At 34.7% G+C, this 21,536-nt stretch overlaps 1 protein-coding gene across 1 annotated transcript in view; it reads right to left on the reverse strand.

Annotated features, from left to right (window-relative positions):
* The window catches only part of TENM3 (teneurin transmembrane protein 3), a 1,300,501-nt gene that overhangs the window by 1,095,983 nt on the left and 182,982 nt on the right, over positions 1-21,536 (reverse strand). The window contains exon 3 of the mRNA XM_027636350.1: positions 17,629-17,681. The gene's annotated coding sequence lies outside the window, so the exon portion shown is untranslated. The remainder of the gene's footprint in view (positions 1-17,628; positions 17,682-21,536) is intronic.

Below are 21,536 nucleotides of genomic sequence, written 5' to 3' on the forward strand. Positions count from 1 at the left end.
GCTTACAGATTACAAACTATCATTAAACTGCAGTACCAGTCTACAGATGTTTAGGCATTTATGGTAAGATTGGGTTTATCTAGTTAAGATACTCTAGCTGAAACTGTGATATCATATCAAAATTACTACACCTCTAAGAATAACAACTCACAAAATCTTATTTGTTACTTTGTGCTTGGAACACTGGACTTAGCAAGCAGTTTTAATGGTAGTATTGATTAAAAAAATATATTTCTCCTTAATACAATCAAATTTTAAAAGTAAGAAATATACAGAAATTTTAAGATTTAATGGTGAAATGGGTAGGTGTTCTCAGCGCAACAATAACAAGTTCTTTAATCTATATATTTAGCAGAAAATAAGCCATGTAGGTTATGGTGACCATTATATATGCCTTGTGGACAAGACAGTTGAGAATATTAGTTTCTTATCAAAATTTCTGTTAATTTTAAAAGAGCTTTAAATTAAAAAAAAATACATACACTGCATCCAGAATGTGTCAAAATTTTCTAAATCTGAAAAATTAACTTCTTAGAATCAATGAACAAAAATCCATTTACAAATAATACTGTAAAAATGAATAAATTTATTGTGATAACTAAAATGCTGAACCAGGAAAAATAATCCCATACGAGGAAGTCCTGAATTTTATCCCACAATATTATATTTAGTATCTGATATATTATTGTATGTCCTTTTAAGATAAAAGACAATTTGGAGACAATTATGACAATCAAAGGAGAATGTAATAATTTTGTTTATTTTTAAATAATGTAAACAGTTTTAAAGAGGAGGCTAGATGACGTTTCTGAAAATGTACTGGATTGTCTAGTCTTTCAATAACATATCTTGAATTACTCTTTTCATGATAAATTATTGACTAAATAAACTCCAGCAGCTTCCAGGGAACCATTTTGGACAGATCATGTTCATTCTGTAATGACCTGTGTTTCTTTCATAATTATTCTCAAAGAACCTGACACAGTTACCATGAATGATGCAAGATAATCATTCAAGTTGTCAACATTTTTAGGCAGAGTTCCAATGTCCATGCCATTCACGTCCTCACAGTCAATCATGGAAATTAGCTGGAGACAGTTCATGAAAGGAAGTATTGATATTCATAGCAGCAATTAGCAGTAAACAGTTATTGAAAAATTGTCAAAGGAAGCTAATTAAAACAAGTGCAGTGCATTTGTCTGTGCTGTTAATAAGTGTTTATATATCCTGAATTTGCTAAAGTGTGTTTCTTTGTGGTGAAAAAAATCAGTAATGTCAAACCTAGACATACTTAGTGATGCACTTGCCTGGTATTATGAATAAGTATACAAAAATGTTATTAATATCTGACAACTACCATTGAATCTCACTGTAAATTGACTCTATCTAGAAACTGTGATTAAAAAGTCATTTTCAGTTTTCCTGGTTCAAAATATTGTATGGTTGTGAGGCAAGATTATTCTTTACATCACAGATAATTATAAGAATAAACTTGACATATAATATTTTATATAAGAAGCATCCAGTATTCCACATAAATCTGAAAAAAATATATTCAGTAGATATTTATTAGAATGGAGGCAGATTAAGTTAAGCATTTAAATATTGTGGGTCTAGTAATACTGATAAGGGATTAGGCTAATTAATGCATAACATCTGATTTGTTAAAATGCCTTTACTTTGGAAGCAATGTATTTATTTACATTTTAAACAACAACAAAAACATCCTTTTACAAAAGGAATTAAAGAAAGAACACAGTTTAAAAACTGCTAACATTATGAAATACAGAAGACTACCAAGAAACATTTAGTTACTATTAAGGTGGCACGGTTGCTCTTCACAAGAAATCCTATTGCTTCAGACTACTTGCACAGTAGAACAAAATACACATTATCTTTTTTTTTCCCACTAAAATATACTGTAGAAACAGAAAAAGGAGAATAAAAGAATGTGAATCACTGGAGAGGATGCTATCTTGTAAGTCATTAAGTCCTGTTTCTGCTCCCAGTGCTAACAGTGACATTACTGATGACTTTGAGGAAGAATCAATTCAGTCTATCCACCAACAGCTTTGCTACCCATAGAAACAGAGACAATATTTCCTCTTCTTTCTACAGCGCTTTAACATAATATTATACTATATGCTACATATGCTAAGTATATCCATGTTGTTATTTGTAATTTGAACAGACAGGAAATGTTATTAATCAAAGAACATGGAACATAAAAATAGCGTAAGTGAATCATAATGGACATGACTCAAACAACAGTTTGATGTAGATTTACAATCTGTTCCTGCCCAAAATAATTTTTTGGTATTCCCTTTTATGGGAATTTTTAGCCTTTAAAACTTCCATTATAACAGATTCTCAGTTGCTATCCTAGTGTAACAGAAAAACACCATGTGTGGTAATGCTCTGGTAACACCATACAGTACCCCCAGAGATTAATATAAATACTTAAAAATCAGTGCTACGAAAATAATTTAATGATCTTTGAAATGCTTTGAAATGACACTTTACAACCTTCCTTTGTTGTGTGACCAAATCAAGATCCACTTTGTAAAATAAACAGCATTTTAACAGTACTTACAGATTTTAATAGCTATCTTATAAAGTTCTATGTTAATTTTACATAGCAGCGTGCAGTTGTGAGATTCTCTTTCTAAAAATACCAAATCCCTTCTCTTTAAAAGTTGCTTGAATATTTATGTGTGTAAAGACTTTCATAATTTATATTTTTGACACTAAGTCATTATACGACTCACTGAAGAGACTTAATTAATTGGATAAGAATGTGTCTGTAGATTCTCAAATTATTCTAAACATGCTTTAAATATTTTAAATTAGAGTTTCCAATTAAAAATGTACATGTCATATTGTCTCATGTAATTCTACTGTTCATTTTAAAAGATACAGCTTCAGCTGAAAAAGCTGCATTGATGTGAGCTGAGCTCAATTAGTTTCTGATTTTCTGCCAAATTGCCTCATTACCTGTCATACTAGCACACTAGTGACAGTTTCAAAGCTAAATTCTTTACATACACATTAATCTCTTTCTGCAAGAAAGTCTGGTGAGTAAAAATACAAAACTAGGAATGTGATTTACTCTAACTAATGGCTAGCTGGTGAATAATCAAGATTAAAACAGGTAATAAATAGGAATAATTTGTACCCTATTCTCTGATATTTAGATCTGTTCCATGCAAAGCACTTTTTAAATCCCATTTAAGAGTGTTAGATAAATTAGTCGCTCAGCAAATTCACGAGTATTTAAATAGAAAGTGAAACTCAGAGGTGCAGAATGCCCACAGTTCCAACTGCTTTTACTCACCTTGATATCTCATTTGAAAGATCATACAGATATGAGACATCCTCAGCTATGGCATTAGCTCGCAACAAAACAACTGTTGAAAGGTTGGCAAGCCTGTAGATACATTTAAATTTCAAAATCAAAAAGTCTAGGTCACTCTTAGATATTTTCCTGTTAAGTATGTAGAGAGCACAGTGTTAAATGGGCAGTTTGGCAGACTCATCTTCAGTTCATTTGTTTGGCTGAATCAATATAGTAAAGGCATTCCATTAGGAAAACAGGCATCAGCCTGTCTTGGCAATACACTGTTCTGTGTAACATATTGTGAATTTGTTGAACAATACTACTTAAAAGATCGGCTTTCTCTGACTTGACCATAAAATTCAATGCAAGCTCCATTTCCAAGAATATTTCTTTTTTTCTGAGGGTATGGGCACACAGAATACTGTTAAGATCAGGTTCTATAAAATTATTATAGAGATGCCTCTGCCCAAATTAAGGTGCAAACGAGACCATATGCCAAAGTCAATGGTACGGATTTTTGTTTAGTGGTAAATGTGAGGTAGAGAGAGATAGAAAGAAATAGCAAAAAGAGAGAAAGGGGGAGAGAAAGAGAGTGACAGAGAGACAGATTAAGTAGAAAAAATATCACTGTGGACTCCAACAGCATCCTGTTAATCCTCTTCTGGTGGTCTTCTTGGTGGTGAGAGTCCCAGTCTTGCCAAAGTGATGGTTGCAGTCTGGATCTGTCAGGGGAAGCCCAGAGTGGTGATGAAGGAAGTCTCGTGTGATGAGGGAAAAAGTCCATTGGTAAGCAAGGTCCAGGGTGGAGAGGGAAGGTGAGCAAAGAAGTCCATGAAGTCCAGGGTGGTAAGGAAAGGCCCATACAGTGAGGGAAAAAAAACAAGTAGTGAGTGAAGTCCAAGTGTAGTCTTTCACTGGGCTTAAGTAGGTGGGAACACCCCTGGGACCTCCCACAGGGAGGAGTTTTACAATGGATCACAGGACATTTCAGGAATCTTTGACACCTTCTAAGATGTTACAGCTGCCTGTTGGGTCAGCACAGTTGAGACCATTATGGTCCATCAGCAGACATGAATATCTTCCGGCTATGTGTGAATTGTCCCAGCTTTCCCCCAGAGGGAAGTTATCATAGCTGGGTCACTTGTGCAAGGAAGTGTGCCTCCATCAGGAGGCTTAACTTACAGTCCAATTCCATGAAATCCAGGAGGTATATCTGGGTTGGGAGTGGGCTTCAGTGATTTTAACAATGTTTAAGCCATAAATCATTTCAGTCTCTCACAATTACCCCTCTTGGTATTTTTTGTTTGAATCAATCCCAACTTTTTTTACTAATCTACATTTTGCAGGAAGATATTTCTATCATAGACCTGTTTTAGGGTGTCTTGCAAAAATTGTAGAACAGAGGTCTGTCTTATGGAGCAAGGACAAAGAGGATTGGTTTCCTAACCTCCGTGACCAGGGAACAAGAATTATGGTGTACAAGTTACATGTTTTGGACATTGTGCATCAGATGGTTTTGAATTACTTCTCTGACCTTTTTATTCTGACCATGCCCACAATGGTTTTAAATCAGTACACAGGTCTGTAAAATAATCAATAATCAAATCTCTTTTAGTGAGTTAAAAAAAAAAAAAGCCTATGTATTTTGTGTCTAGATTGATATAAATAAATATCTCATAGGAAAAAGTTTTGATAAATCTTACTCTTAGAGTTGTTGCCCAAGCACTGGCGTTTAAACCGAAACCAAACCAACCAACCAACCATCCCAATTTATTCAGGGCAACTGAAAATAATCCCACAGTCTACATAAAAAATTCTGAAATTACACACAGAAGCAAACAATACTACTTCTTCCTATATGCCATACTACTCTAAATAGTAAATTCTGCATAGGAAATGGAGATCCACAACTTTCTAGCATAAAACCAATGGATAGAATATGAATCAGGGCTTTAGAAATACTGGGAATAGTCTGGCTTTTCAGGTCATTTCTGAGTTCAAAATTTTTGGTTATTTTTGTGGATTCTGCTAATGAAAGACATCACTTACAACAGCTGTTATCCTCCCCATCATATTAAGTGCAAATATTGCAGTTAAACTGAGGGGTAATAACCTCATCAACATTATTTGCTGCTACTGTAAAATATTATGGCAACATTTCTAAAACCTTTAAATATTTTTTTTCCTTGAAGACATTGTAATTCAAATATAAATGAGAAACCTATTTCCTTGAAATTTTTGTGGTTTAGTATATCTTGAATACTGGTCAAAAAGTTCTACTTTAAAAACCGATAGTACTTATTCAGAACCAAGCAATGATCTGATCACCTAATTTCTGAGGATTAGAGCATGAATAAATTATCAATTTGAAAACTGAGAAAATATATGGATGTATTCCCCTTCCATTCCAGGCTAATATTCTCTCACACCAGTGAATATTTAAGATTCTGCTGGGGAAAGGGGGAGGAGTACATCTAGTTTATTTAGTGTAGCTGGAGTATGAAATAGCTTTATGAATTTTCACAGTAAAATCCATACCAATTTGGAGCATTAGTGTATTTTGACACAGATGTCTCACAAGCTCTCTTGTTTATTTTTAAGCCTTCATTGATTGTAGTATCTAACTGGAAGCTTGAAAATAATCATTTTCCCAATACCCTTTTTGTCTTTTTCCACTTAGCAGATATCAGACTCTCCCCAACCCTTGTGTTTTGAGTCAACTGACATTAGAATTGATGTTTTTGATTAAAAAAAAATTCAAACAAGGTGTAGCACCTATCTTGTCAAATATCTTATCACATGAAGATCAAACATAGCAGACTAGCTATGGGAATAGCATTTGTTAATTAATTGCTTCTGCAAAGCCAACATGAGTAGTGTCAAGCATTGTGTATTTTATTAGTATCTGAGAAACTTATGGCTTTGTTTGCCTGTTATTTTGAAGAAAATTATTGGAGATGGAGCGACAGAGTAAAACAACATATTTAGAATTTGGCAGCCTTTTACAATAAGAAAAGAACAATTTTAATTTACAATACCATTTATCATTTTAAAATATGACACACTTGTAAGCTGGCGCAGGAAAAGGTTTTGGCTTACTCCAAAATCACCACACTTGATTTTATCATTGTGTATGTATATTGATTTTTTTAGATACATACCCACCTTATATACTTATTAATTTCTAACAGTAAAAATTATCTATATATTAATGCGTTACACTCAAATCTCCTCATTTTCTTAAGTCCATGCTTTGGTTTACATACCTATGCTGAAAATGCATTTTTATCTGCAGGACTATTTATATCCAGAAAAGGCATGTAGTTATATCCTGTCTAATTTTTATTTTCAATAGGTCTTACCCAAAGAAATTCTCTTTTAAGAAACAAGACTGGAATCTGGAATTTTGGCCTCTAGCATGTGCAGAATTCTGTATTTCAGCTTGGATGCATATACTGCATCCATACTGCAGGGAACCTGCTGGACCTCATACTTACAAACATAGAAGAACTGGTTAGGGATGTGAAGGTGAGGTAAAGTCTTGGCTGCAGTGACCATCAGATGGTGGAGTTCAGAATGCTGAGAGAAGGTAACAAGGTAAAAAGTAGGATCACAACCCAGGACTCCAGGTGCCTTCGGCCTGTTCCAGCACCTGCTTGGAAGAATCTCATGGAATAATGTCCTGGAAAGGAGTCCAGGAGAGCTGGCTGTTTCAAGTATCACCTTTTATAGGCTCAAGAATGGCTTATCATGCTGAATAGAAAATCAAGCAACAGTGGAAGAAGGTCTGTATGAATGAACAGTTACTCCTGAGTATACTCAAACACAGAAAGAGCATACAAGATGGGGAAGAAGGGACAGGTGAACCAGGAACAATGTAGAAACACTGTCCAAACATGCAGGGACAGGTTTAACAAAGCAAAAACCTACCTGGAATTGGAATGAAATGAAACTATTTGAACTTCTGCAGGTGTATCAGAAACAAGAGAAAGACTAAGGAAAATGTGGACCTCCTGTTAAATGGGTCAGGATGCCGACAAAGGATAAGGAAAAGGTCAAGGTATTCCACTTGAAATTTACTGGTAAGGAACTTCTTCAGAAATTCAGTTCTCCTGAGACCAGTGGGAAAGTCTAGAGTAATGAAGACTCACTCCCAGTAGACAAGTATCATGTAAGGGAACACTTAAAACTCCTGGGAACAACAAGCCAATGAAACATATGCTCCAACCAGTGCTAAGAGAGCTGGCTGATGTCACTGTAAAGCCAATTTTGGTAATCTTTGAGAGGTTGTAGAAATAGGAGGGTGTTCTCAAGGACTGGGAGAAAGTAAATATCCCTCCTGTCTTTAAGAGGACAAAATGGGGGAATCCAGGAAAGTATGGACTAGTCATTCTCAACTCAGTTCATAGGGTGATGTTAGAAAAATAACCCTTAAAATCATATCCAAACACATTAAAACAAAAAGGTGATAAATCCAAGCTAGCATGCATAAGGAGAAATCATGCTTGACCAGCATGATAAGTTGCTATAATGACATTAATGGGTCAGTGGAGAATAGGAGAGCAGTGGATATCTTAACATTAGCAAGGCTTTCTACATTGTCTCCTAGGGACGACAGTCAAAACCAGAAACACATGAAATACCATTTACACATAAGAAAAATCTTTTGTACTAGAAAGTTGATCAAATAATGGAACAGGTTGCAAAAAGAGGTTGTGAAGTCTCCATCCTTGGAAACACCTAAAACCTTACGGGGTAAGAATCTGAGCAACCTGCTCTAGTCAAGTCTGCTTTAAGGAGGGAGGTTGGAGTAGGCAATCTCATGAGATCCCTTCAAACCTGAACAGTTCTGTGACTTTTTCATTCTGTGAATTGGTAGAAAATCTAGATGTGATACCATAATGAAAGCATGGTACATGTCACACCTGAATTATGGTGGACATTATGGTGGCCTTACATCTACATGGTTAAAAGGCCACTGAGGAGAATGATGGAAAAGTTATGATATTTAAAAAGACATTTAGCTCTGTCAAAAACCAACCCACTTCCCATATACACAAAAAATAATTGTTTAAAAAGCATTGTTTAAAATGTCAAAATCTACTTGTAACAGAAGTCCCATTAATGACATTGAAAAATAAAAATTGATAGTTTACTTTTCAGATATGAAAGACACTAACCAGGAAGTGAGAAAGTAAAGGAAAAATAAAACTACCAAGAAATCTGAGTGTGAGAAACCATTATTAAAAAGAAGCTAGAGATATACAAAATGTAAAAGTCTGTTTATCAACTTTTAAGTTAAGAATATAGTTTCAGATAGCTGAAATATTTCACTTTAATAGTATACATTTACCCAAAAGAATAAAGAAAGAAATGTATGGATCAAACACAAAAATCAATTAAGGTACTCTGAAAAATTAATATCTATCCTAAGGTTACACTATTTCTCTTGTTATTTTTGTTCTTATACTGAAATTTTCATTTAATTAAAAGGAAATAAGGAAAAGATTGTTTAAAACATGCACTTTACCTCACACTTTCAGTCTGATTTTCATGTTGTCAGGAAAATGAAACCCTGTTCACTTCTTGTGTAAATGCAAGTTCAGTTATTCTGGCATACATATCTAAAAGCAGGAATTTAGGCTTAAGCACAGGGGTTTTTTTTTAATTATTTAAATGAATTCTCCATAATCCAAATCTCATCCTTCATTTACCATAGTGCAAAAACCAGGATATGACCCTCTCCCACCACTTCTTCCATAATAAACTGCCATGTACTTTTAACTGGAAAGATTATGACTTTGTTAACACAGAACTTGCCTTGTGATGGCATGAATTTTCCAAATAAGCATTACCAGATTTTATTTAATTTCATTTCTGAGATGCATGTTTCAAAGAAGTCATAATTCAGAACTGTTAAAAAAAAGTCAGTGAAAGTCAAAATCAGGGTCTAAACTAAAGGGTCAGACAAAATGCCTTTTTTACAAAGCAGTTTAGCCTATCAAATTTAGCCACAGTGTGATCTTTCAAGAGTGAAATTATATTATTATGCTTTGAAAATATTTTAAATCCCTAATGCAAAACCTAATTATAACATGTAATAAAATCACACACACACACACACACACAAATTTCATGTCGATACAATAAATACCCATCAACCAAAGCATGAAATAAGGAAGTGCAGTCTTGTAGCCCCACTAATACAGCACTCCAAAAACTGGCTGCAGGCTTTGCGCAACGCTGACCACAGGAGCCTCATCAGGCTTTGTTTGTCCTGGCCTGTCTATACCCTTGTTCATACCTTTGTCTGTACCCTTGTTTGAGCTTGTTTAGCTGTGATCAAAATTATCGATCACCCAGTGGCCGCTACCCACTTTGATTTAGCCTTTGCTTCACTTCTCCCAATTATGATGTGTGATGTTGAGTGCTATGAATATTTCGTAATTAACAGATAGTACTAACAAGACCTTGTTCTATGTAGACCTGTCTATGGCCCTTCATTAAAATCTTGGCTTGAGGAGTACAGGCATAGGATTATAGCAGATGCCTTGAAGTAAAGGCATATATTGAAACCAAAAGACTACAGACAACTCAACCACAGTCAGTTTCTGGTTATTAGGGGAATAAAATCCCGTGAGAGAAGAAAAACAGTTTCAAGGGTAACAAGTAGAACAAAGAGCAAGAGCCCAAGTATGTAAAACGCAGTACATACATACAGCGAGTAAGAGCATGCTAACAAAAGCATAATGCCCCTGAGGTGACCCTGAAGAAACCATATTCATAAAAATTATGACTTCTTGAGGGAAGGAATCTCCCCACTATGAAAATCAGCCTTCTCCTGTTGGAGGACTTGGGATGGTCATAACTCATAACAGCCCTTTCCTCTAAGAGTGAGGGTGGGCCTGGGCTGGTGAATATGGCACCAGGGAAAGAGGTAGATACTAGAAAGAGTTTATTAGTCTTAAACAAATCTAACTCAAAACACAAACATTCTCATCATCATAAATAGAATAATAATAAAGCTTCCAATATTTAAATATTAAAAATTTATCATATTTAAAATATAATTTAATATTATTTAAAATATTATTAAATATTGTTTAAGTATTTAACTACTTAATTTAAAAAAATTTAGACAGTCTTTGAACAAAGTTTTAAGACTTGAACAGATAATAAATTATCTGCTTTGCATAGAGACTGTGCTCCTTCAGCCTCACACAAACTGCAGCAGGTTAAGTGTAGGAGTCTGAGGGAGAACTCACAATCTAGTCTTGGGAGACAACCAATTGGTTGTGGTGTTGTCAGAAACAAATTTGATAAGAAAAGAAGTATCAGGTTGTAGACAAACATACAGAAGTGAGGGAAGAACTGCCCTAACTACAAAGCTGTGTCACCTGTAAGAGGCTCATGCTTTTAATGCTGAAGAGGAAGATCCTAATAGGAACAAAAGCGAAGCAAAATCTGAACAAAACCAATCACAAAAAAGCAGGGGTGAAGTATGCTTTTACTATTTACAGGCTGCTGGAAGAAAGTGATCTTAAAGTTCTGCATGTAATGTATATGATATAATCAGATTATATCAGTGAAAACAGAATTTTATAAAACCAATAGAAAGCTAGCAGAATATGAAGATTATAGGACGAAAATAAGCTCATTAAAATACCATGATTGCAACAACTATGATGCCAGGTACAACATTTCCTATTACTAGAAGGAAACACCATGCAATGCATCAACAGAAAGCAGTTCTTAGCAGAAGTAAATTATAGTGAAATGTGAAATTTTAGAGACACTTTGATGACCAAATCTCAAACTTCAATATTGGTTAAAAACAATGTGCCTGGGATGCCAGGAGCTATGAAAAAGTACTTCAGAAGCTAGAATAATTGCGAGTACCATTTTGCATTTGCGAGTTACAGAATTAGAATTGCGGGACGGGGGGGCAGCAAGAGGATATTGCTAGACTAAGCCTCATATTTAAGCAATATTTTGAGGATTTACATTCCTCCCTATGTCTGAAATAAGCAAATACCATCAGGTGAAAAGACTTTAGTTTTGCTTTGCTTTACTTTTTATTTCCTGTTTAGATATGCATTATGGCTCCATTTCTTCCTGACAGACACTCCTGACAGCTTACATAGTGTTCCAAGTTGTTCTTACAACCAGGAGTGAACTAGAGATGCACAGTTTCTGAAACAGATGATGAGTCTGAAAATAGGACCTCCAGATACTAACAAGAAGAGAGGGAAAACCAAACTCGTTTTCAGCTTCAATTTGTTTTGCTCAATTGAAATAAATGATAGAATGAAAAAGATAGCATAGGAATCAAATATCAAAACCCTATGAAACAGAATAGCTCAGAAATGCATATTAACCCCCTCTTGGCTAGTTTACCAATTCCAAACTGGGGCTGCAAGCAAGGATGCACTTCTGCAAAAGAAGTTGAAGAAATAAACTGGAATATATACATATAGGTTTTGAAATGCAGCTCAGTAAGTTACAATTGCTAATAATCACTGTCTAGTTACATACAGTGCTGCTTTGGCATTAACAATTATCATCACCATTTTGAGAGTGACAGAAGCAAACATTGTAAGTTGAGTATATTATTCTATCTCCTTAAATCACTTTGACTGGATTACAGAACTTGGCAATATTTATACGAGTACTTTTCCTTTTCCAGGTAGAATAATGTAATACCTTTAAATGAGTCCACAGTCAAACTGTTAAATTATGTGCCATAAAATAAGCATAGCTTGTCATTTATTTCTGAATATTATTGAGTATATTCTTAGGTTACTGACAGCTACAGTCCACAAATTGTATAACAATTTGAAACATATTACAGTCATTTTCTCAAGTCTTATGTGCTAGCAATTACTATATGGCATCTTAAAAATGGTGTACTAGAAGGTTGAACCGTGAAACAACACAAAGCTCCAACATGCATCAGTAACTGAGGATAGCAGAGCATTTCAAAGAGAAACACTCACTGTAAAAGAAAAAGAACAGCCAAGGAGGGGATTCTGTACGAAAAAATAAAATTGAAATCTTGTACCTTGAGTTGGAGAGGAAAGAAGATATGGAAAGGGGTTACACAGGAGAGCAGCTGGGGTACAATTCCTCTGGAGAGGCTAGAGGTTTTTTTCTCCTGCTGCGTTTCCTGCTTCAATGGAACTCAGTAGGAATCACGGAATCATTTAGGTTGGAAAAGACCAGATCATCAAACAAACCTAACATTGCCAAGCTGACCATTAAACCATGTCCCAAAGTGTCATGTCTACACGTCTTTCATACCTTCAGGGATGGTAACTCAATCGTTTCCCTGAGCAGCTTGTTCCAGAACTTGACAATACTTTTCAGTATAGAAAGGACAAATAAGGCCAGGAAATTTATGCACTTTTTTTTCTGAAATATGCAGCAGCTTCCAAACCATTCTGCTCCATAACACTTGCTGGAACGCAGGCACGTGACAAAACTCAGACATGACTATGCGAAAAAGCACACATCCTGAATCGCAAAGATAGGTGGGATGGTGGTAATAATTATACACAGAGACAGGGAGAGAGATTAAACAAGCAATACCCCAAGTAGAGAAGATCAGTAATGTACTGCTGCTTACTGACAGAGACTGCTACTTGTTTTTTCAGAATGCATTGTAAAAATTTAAATTTTAATCTCTCAACTAGCATGCCAAATGACAACATGAAAAGGCAGAAGAGCTTCCTGTCATTTCTTTCTGTTGGACAAGTGAGGTTAGCAGGAGAATTTTTGTAGTCAATTCCTGTTCCTTAGTTGAGGATTTATGTAAATCCAGATGATGAGACTAAGCTGCCAGAAGCAGCTGTTTATAATTAAAAAAAAAAAAAATCCGAAGTCCCTCAAACAGAAAAAGCAGCAGAAGATTTGGGATTTATTCTTATTTTATAAAATTTCAAAAGAAGAAGTAATTTTCATAATAAGAAGCCTTATTTCATAGATAAAGAATGAGAAAACATTTACAAATTTTTATCCAGTTCTCAGTGTCAGTATAACGCTAGACTGTGCAAGTTCAGAAAACAAAAGCAAATAAAATCTGAATATTTCTTCTCTCTGAATGAGTCAGGATAAAACAATTTAAGTGCATGTAAGGACACCACAAATAGGAAATAACTGATTTTTTGTAAATCTAGATTTTTTTAAAAAGGATTGAGTGTCCAAAGACAGACCAAGAGAAGTGCTGTATCACTCATCTGTTCAGTGAAAATTTATGTAATTTAGTACATATTTCACTTAAAACATATAAGAAATCCACACTCACAGCTATAGACCTGTACTCTAACTCTGTTCTCCAAATTTAACCGCTAAACCCACAACAGTTCTTTCTCTTTGGTTTACTGTGTCTGGAATTTCAATTCAACAGGACAGGAAGAAATTATTGATGCCCAGTATAACTCTCTCCTCATGAGTATGGTTCTCACTAGATGGAAGGTAAGAATTTATGTTTGCGTGGACACTTGATTCTGCTAACGTTATTGGTAATACATCATATTCTGCTCACAAAGGAATATATAAAAAAGGATTGTCTCTTGTAATATTTTAAAAATATGAGAGATACTAATAAAACTTGCCAGGGTCTGGATACAGTCAGTTACAGGATTCTGGAGTACAGTAAGTAGAATGCATATTAATTGTGCCCTTCAAGGAAAAATCACCTATTACATTTTTAAAAAGGTAACTTCAGTTCTATATACTAAAGAAAGAAACAAGAACAAGTCTTAGTAATCTGAAGCACTAAGAAGCATTAATCCTAAACCCTTAAAGGATTAGAAATCCTGACACTTCACTATCATTTTCACTATACCCTAGGATTTCCTGATGACTAACTATAGGTAAACCTCTGCTCCATCCATTCTTGACTGTGGATCTAATTCAGAGGCGCTTAACCCTTTTTTTGCACTATAAAAGGAATGTAGGTGTCTACAGCTGGTTCTGAATATCAGGTCTTGCAATGCCTAAGTGTGTTCATGTATCTTGCCCAAAGTCATTTTGTCTGCTAGATGACATCATCTCCGAAGTCACATTGATTTTTCTTGAAACTAGGTTTCCAAATCACTTCAGTAATTTGAAAATCACTATGTATGTCTGTCAAGGGATTCTCTGGACTCTACCTCTTTTTCATTATAACAGCTATTTCTGTCTTAAAGAAAGAGAATTAGTCACATAGCTGAAAACGGCAGTGGTGGGAACCGTATCGTTTTTATCTTTTTCATCTTTTTCTCCTATTAGAAACATACCTGCTTGGCAAATGAGGTTTTAAACAAAATGGATGATACATCCTTGAATTCATAATTCTTCCTAATGCATAGGTAGTAAATAAAAAGCAACTGAAATGCTCTACTACTTAAAATATGTGCCTTTAAGGAGAAAAAAAATTAGGTACAAGCCATGTCATAAATAAATATTTAGCATACGTGCCCTCAAGGCACTTCTGTCACAGCTTACTAGGAACAGCAATATTCAAAGTGTTCAATGTAGAGAGGATTTGCCTAAAATGGGATGTGGTTTAGGATTTGTCTAAAACACTTGATTGCTCAATTGTGCTACAGCAAATAGTACTTATTTTTATTTTTCATTTTTTTACTAAAATTCAGAACAAAATTCTCCACTAGGTTTTTTTGGGTTTTTTGAAAGGTGAAAAAAACCTCTTCAAAACTGTCTTATGTATTGAAATGGCTACAAGCTGCCTCACTATAGTAATGGAATTCAGAAATATAGAGAGTTATCTTCTTTGGAAATAATTGCTCTCAGTATTAAAATAGCATCCCTGAAATAATTCATTGCAATGAAATTTATTCATTTTGCTTTAAAATATCCCTAAAACTTCACATGCCCCCGAATTTTAGAAGTTAGGGGAAAAAAACACATTGCTATAACCACCTTTACAGGATATAGTCTGCCTATTCTTGCATTCCACGGATTTATTAGATGATATAAAAGAGAATAAAGTGATACTTGCCCTTTTCTGTCCCTGTCTTTAGTTTGTAACACTGCTGTCAATACTAGTAGTGCTCAAGAAAGCAAATTTAGCACAAGATAGTGTTTAACTGTCTTTAAGCTTCTCATGTCAGCCCTGAAAGACTATTCCTTTTATCTCTTGTCCTCATTTCCTATCATGTATATGTTGTATACATGTGTTCATTGTATTTGTGTGGGGAAATATACCTATATATGTCAAAACTTGATGGAATAAACTCCTTTTCATCTGAAAGAATGGAAACTCACAGAAAGAGTATTCACTGAAAGTATACCCTAAAACAAACCCCATACTTGGGAATTAATGTTATGTACAAATTAAAGTCATGACTTAGATATACAGAGTAGTGAGAATTGATGGCCATTTTTCTATCCCAATTAGAATAATTTATAATATACAGTACATCCTGTCAGATACGATGTGCTGACATCTTTACATGAAAGGACAAAAAGAGTAATACATAACAATAAACTCCCAGGACAGCATCAATTAACACTGCCAGACTAAGCAGTTCTTACTTATCTTACTAGAGTGGCTTATTTAATAAACAAAACAAGACTTCTCAAGAGAATTGTAATGTCATTAGTTTTATTCTTCCCTTAACCTCCTATGCTGAATAGGGCTTTTTTTTTCATAGTTAGATGTACCTGTCAGAAATGTGACATGTATTTGTATTTTCTCATCCTCATACTTTATGTCCTTCAGTGATGAGTCTCCTGGGCACCCGCAGTAGCACTCAAATAGGACCTTGGACTACAGAACCCTCTCTTTTCCCTTCTTTGTCCTTTTTTTTTTTTTTTTTTTAACTATGTTTTCTCTTTTTTTTTTTTTTTAACTGTTCCATATTTTTCATCGCTAAGTTTTTTTTTTCCTACTTTTATTGAAATATTTTCACTTAGGAAATACTATTTAAATCATGGCATGATCAAGTCTATCTGAGGCACTTGGGAAAGTTACAAATTACACCAATTATATTTCTATATAAAGACAAAACCTGAAAAGAAAAAGTGAAAAATGGAACAAATTTGGCAACACATATTCACACACAAAAAACATCTGCCACTTTATAATATTATTTCCTTCATTATTTCCAAAGTATAATAGACTACCGAAAATTTGGAGGTTTTTGATGAATCTAAGCATTGCAGGTGTATTGCAAGAATACAAAGAGGGGTTCGGTAGACCTCTGAGGTATAATGAGAATGGCTTTTCATGTCTCACAGGGCTCTGGGATTTCAATCAAGAAGAAAAAAGTTAATTTCTACATGATTTTTTCAAAAAAAGTCTAAAGAAATCAATAAAAAATTAATAAGAATACCAAAGCCAGAATAGCGAACGGCTGAATATTTCAGGCATTCCTAAGACTTCTTTCTGGGAACACAGCATCTTCTGAGATGAGCCTCTGACTTTTCCTCTCAGCTTAGATACTCCATCTACTTGTTTTTGCCCCATAAAAGTCCAGTACTCAGGTGACATCTGGTACAATCCCCAAAAGTTTCTGGAATTTTTCTCAGAATTTCTCCCTCTCCTCCATTAATATCAGTAATTCATAAGCTATGTTTTAGGAGGCCAAACTAATTATGGGACTTTGTTTTTTAAGGCAATGTAGAAAAGTATGGCTAAATATTAATTGATACAGGGTCTCCTATCCCTGCATTAAAGCATATGCATATATGATATGACAGATTCTCAAAGCACCCAGTGTTTTAAGGTAAAGTAGGCACAGATACAACTGGAACAATAAAATACTGCTCTTGCTTTTTTTCTGGTTACTAAATCCAAGTTTAGGGCAGATCACAATGTCCTTGTCATCGTCTCTAACTTGATGACTTAAAAATAACAATTTTAGTGAAACCTTGTCTCCTGTTACCTGTGTCCTTGAGAGACAAGAATATTTTCTATAAGGGTGCACAGAACAGTTTAAAAGTCAACTATTGCTACAGGAGACGTATTCCTTTAATTTTACACAAAGAAAAATACAGTAAAAATGCTACAAGCTTTTAATATTTTATTTTCATACATGAATCCTTTTTTTCTCCAGTTATCAAAGTAATTCAGCTTATCCTTTCAAACAAAAGTAGAGTGAAAATTTGTCTTTTATACATATACAGCTTCACAAATAGGAAGTCAAAGTCTATGTCAATTAATGTCATCTGTAATTCTCTGTTATCAGCCAGATAGTCAGAGAGAATTAACATTCTCCATTTTCTCTTCTAAATCATAAACCAGAAGGAATGATCATCTGAAGCATTATTTTTAAGGAGGTCCTTACCGTTGAAGTCTTTTGCAGTTCCTATTGGCAATCTGTTGAAATGGAATATTTACCTGTTCAAAGATAAGTCATTATTAGTGATATCTCAGAAGGTACACCTGAAGTAAACCACATTTATTAGTTAGTTTAATATATACAGATTAATCTTAATTATGTTTCCGTCTTTGTATTTCTATGATCCTCATCAAGGAAATTGCAGGGTTCATGAAATGTGGTATGCTCTTAGAATTGCCAAAAGGTTAAAAGAAATTATGCTCAATGTGATTCAGGTAGCTCCTAAATGCTGACCTCCCACTTATTTTTCCATTTATGTGTAAAACACCTTTATTAGTCTAAGCATATTTCCTGTTTACTGATCTATTTTCAAAAGTTCAATGAATTTTCTGAAATCATCATGGAGCTGCCAACCGCGCTCTATCCAGGGATTAACAGCTATAATTTCTGTACAATTAAAGCTTCTGTTAGGGTGTGAATGGGTGTGAATATAACTTCTCAGTTTCTCTAATTCTACCCCTAGCCATCTTTCCACAAACTGCCATTAAGCAAAACAGATTATCTTTCACCTATAGGAGATGTACTGCTGCTGAGCCAACAACTATGGTGAAATAGTCCTCCTCGATGAATTTATTTCATTAAATACTAACTGTAACATTATTAATGCGCACCTCTATCCCCAAGCTACCAGCCTCCATAGTACGACCACCTCCCAATGGGCACGCACCATATATTTTTTTGACTGTATCTTTAAAAGCTAAGCAAGAGAATTTTACACCAATCAGTACCAAAGGTATGTATGACTAAAGTCACTCCACCTAAACATAAAGAAATGGCATAAAAATAAGTCAATAATGGGGGAAAAGTGACGGAAGACTCCATCATAACCTCTGGTATCAGTGGATGGGCTGAACCTGTCTTCTCTCCAATAGGTACGTCTTTGGGTAAGAACTGTGCTCTATGCACACTGAATACTTTATTGGGTACTAGAGCTTGTTTGTGTATTGCTTTGAATACGTTTTTGCAGTCAGATACTATCACTAGCAACCCTCAAATCTTAATCTGTCACAATATTCTATTAATGAAGAATGTTATTCTGTAAACTGTCACCGTGTCCTTCACAGGCACTGGCAGCCATTGGCAGTGGATAACACTCTCGAATAAAGTGGAAAGATCTGCTGAGAGGTCTCCCTTCTGCTGTTGGCATGTTTCTTAGAACAAGTCAGTTGAACTACCCTCTGATCCAGCAGGACTGTTCAGTGAGTGGTCCCCATAACGGGACACTGACAGACTGGTTCGGCACAAGGGTCTTGCTTTCCTGGGATGGGGACAGACAAATAAAACACTAAAGGACCATAAAAATCATCTAGTTCCAATTCCCCTGCCTTGGGCAGGGACACCTTTCCCTAGACCATGTTACTCAGAGCTCCATCCAACCTAGCCTTGAACCTAAGGATGAGGTATCTAGAATTTCTCTGGGCAACCTGTTCCAGTGCCATAAGCACCCTCACAGGAAATATCTAATCTAAATGTACTCTTTTTCTCTTTGAATCCATTCCTCCTAGTGCCGTCACTACATACTCCTGTAAAAGTCCCTCTCTTTCTTATAGGCTCCCTTCAGGTACTGAATCAATTTGTTTTCATTTTATTGCATTTTAAATTCTCTTTAACTTTGAATCATTTAGGAAAGTGGCAACATATCCTGACTTATCCACCTATCCTGAATCCCTAACACATATCTATTCTTGTATTTAATTTTATTAGTAATCAAAGTAATAAAAACAGAATCATTACATTCAATTTTATCCTTAGCTTCTCAAATAATCCTTCATAATTTTGATCAATATTAATACTAGTTCTTCTATACTTATCGTGAAATTAAGTAGGAAAATCTAAGTGACTCATAACTAATCAGTGTCAACCTGTTTCAGCGTTGCCAACAGAAAATCCTTTTCTGATATAGCCCATGCTAACCACTAGACTGAAAAGTTTGAGAAAATATATATGTAATTCTAGCTCTTATTTAAAGTTTTTCTCTGCTTTTGCATAAGTTTTTTAATTTTTCTGTCTTCAATTTTCTGTTATAAATGAAAAATGAATGACATATTATTCTAAACATGATTACTTTTATAATATGTTTTAAAAACAAAAAATAAAATTAATAGTAATAAGGCATATTATTATGACCTGTAATCATAAGCACAATTTTTAGACTCAGCAGAAGATCACTCATTTGCAAAGTCCAGCAAGTTTTTTAATATCTGGAATGACCTTACTACCTCTCTAAAACAAAAACTGTCAGAGAAGTACAACAGTAGTTACAAAAAGAATTTTACAATCATGAGATTATACACATAAGTAATATTTCTACATATTGTCTTCCTAAGGAAAAAAACCCACAGAATGCATATGTTCCAGTCAGGAGGAAAGAAGAGGAATTCCTTAGGCTATTCCCCAGAACTATCACAGTTGTTCTGCTCTTACACAGTCGTACTAGAGCAGCCAGTCTAGTCAAAATATCTTTTTAATTCTTGGACTATTTCAGTTTCTGCAGACAATTTATTTCTTTTAAAAGAAAAGAATTGTCTTGGGTTTTTGTTGTTGTTGTAGTTGGTTGGTTTTTTGGTTGTGGTTTTTTTTTTTTTGTTTGTTTGGTTTGGGTTTTTTTGTGTGTGTGTGTGTGTGCAGTTTTTATTTCCTTTTATTATTACATTTTCTAAAATGCAGTGAGTAGAGGAGAAAAGCTTTGTAGCTCTTTTCTTTGACTTTCTAAATAATGGATCTTACCTGATCTGTTAGGAACAAAGGTATATAACTCTCCTGTGACCCTCAAGAGTTCTATGGTAATTTGCTTTGCATATACTGAAACTGTAAAATAATTCCTACTCATTCCTTTGCCTGCCTCATTACAGCCAATATATGTGTGTAAGCATTCACACACACTGAGTGACACATGGTGGCACAGAGAGGAAACAAGCAGAGTGTCCTTAAAAATTCAAAGTTTACACAATAGCATACAACACATTTAAAGATGATAAGAGTTAAATAATTGTCAATAATTTAAAACAAATACAGTTTACCTTCATAAAAATTTTAAAGAAATTTAGATCTTGACAACCAGTCACCTTTATTTTTTTTGAGAACATTAGAGATAAAATTGATAATAGGAGTACAAGCACCATAATTTCGATTTACATAAAGCCTTTGATAGTGTCTCAAATGATAGTCTTCATCTTAAACTGAAAGCAGGAAAGATTCAGGTTAAACATGGGAACAGATAAAGAACTGATTAAAGTAAAGTGATTAGAAAGTAAAGTGTTGAAAAGGGTCACAGGGGAGTCAGTTCTTAGATCTTCATTGCTTCTAATCTACATAAATTACCCAGACAGAGAAACTAGCTGTAGAATTGCCAAACGCACTGATGACTTACGACTGAAATGAAGTAGCAAGTGGAAAGCAACAGAATTAAATGATAATTCCCCTTGGAAAATGGTTTACATATTAAATGGAAAACAAAATTTAAGAATGATAAATATAACATACAAAGCATTCCCTGTTTTTTCTTAGAGAAGCACAAGAAGTGCACTTGTAAATATTATACAAACTTAACGGAACCTTTCTGAACCCGTCTAGATTATTGAAAAACTAAGAAACTAGGAAGAAACTCCTGTATACTGCAGCTCTAGAGAGGGGTGGGTGGGGGCGGGGAAGCTATCATTTCAGAACAAAACGTGATCATAACCTTTGCAGTGCTACAACAATAATATTCAATTCCTTTCTTTTTGCACTCTCAAAGCAAACACAAAAAAGGCACCCACCTTGCCCCTGCCCTGATCTCCTGTGTCCCCCAACATTACGAAAAATTTCCAGTAAGGAAAAATGAAACATTTCACAATGAAAAATAACCCTTCTGC

This window comes from Corapipo altera, unplaced genomic scaffold, assembly GCF_003945725.1.
Source record: "Corapipo altera isolate COAL_440 unplaced genomic scaffold, ASM394572v1 22b, whole genome shotgun sequence".
Taxonomy (NCBI): domain Eukaryota; kingdom Metazoa; phylum Chordata; class Aves; order Passeriformes; family Pipridae; genus Corapipo; species Corapipo altera.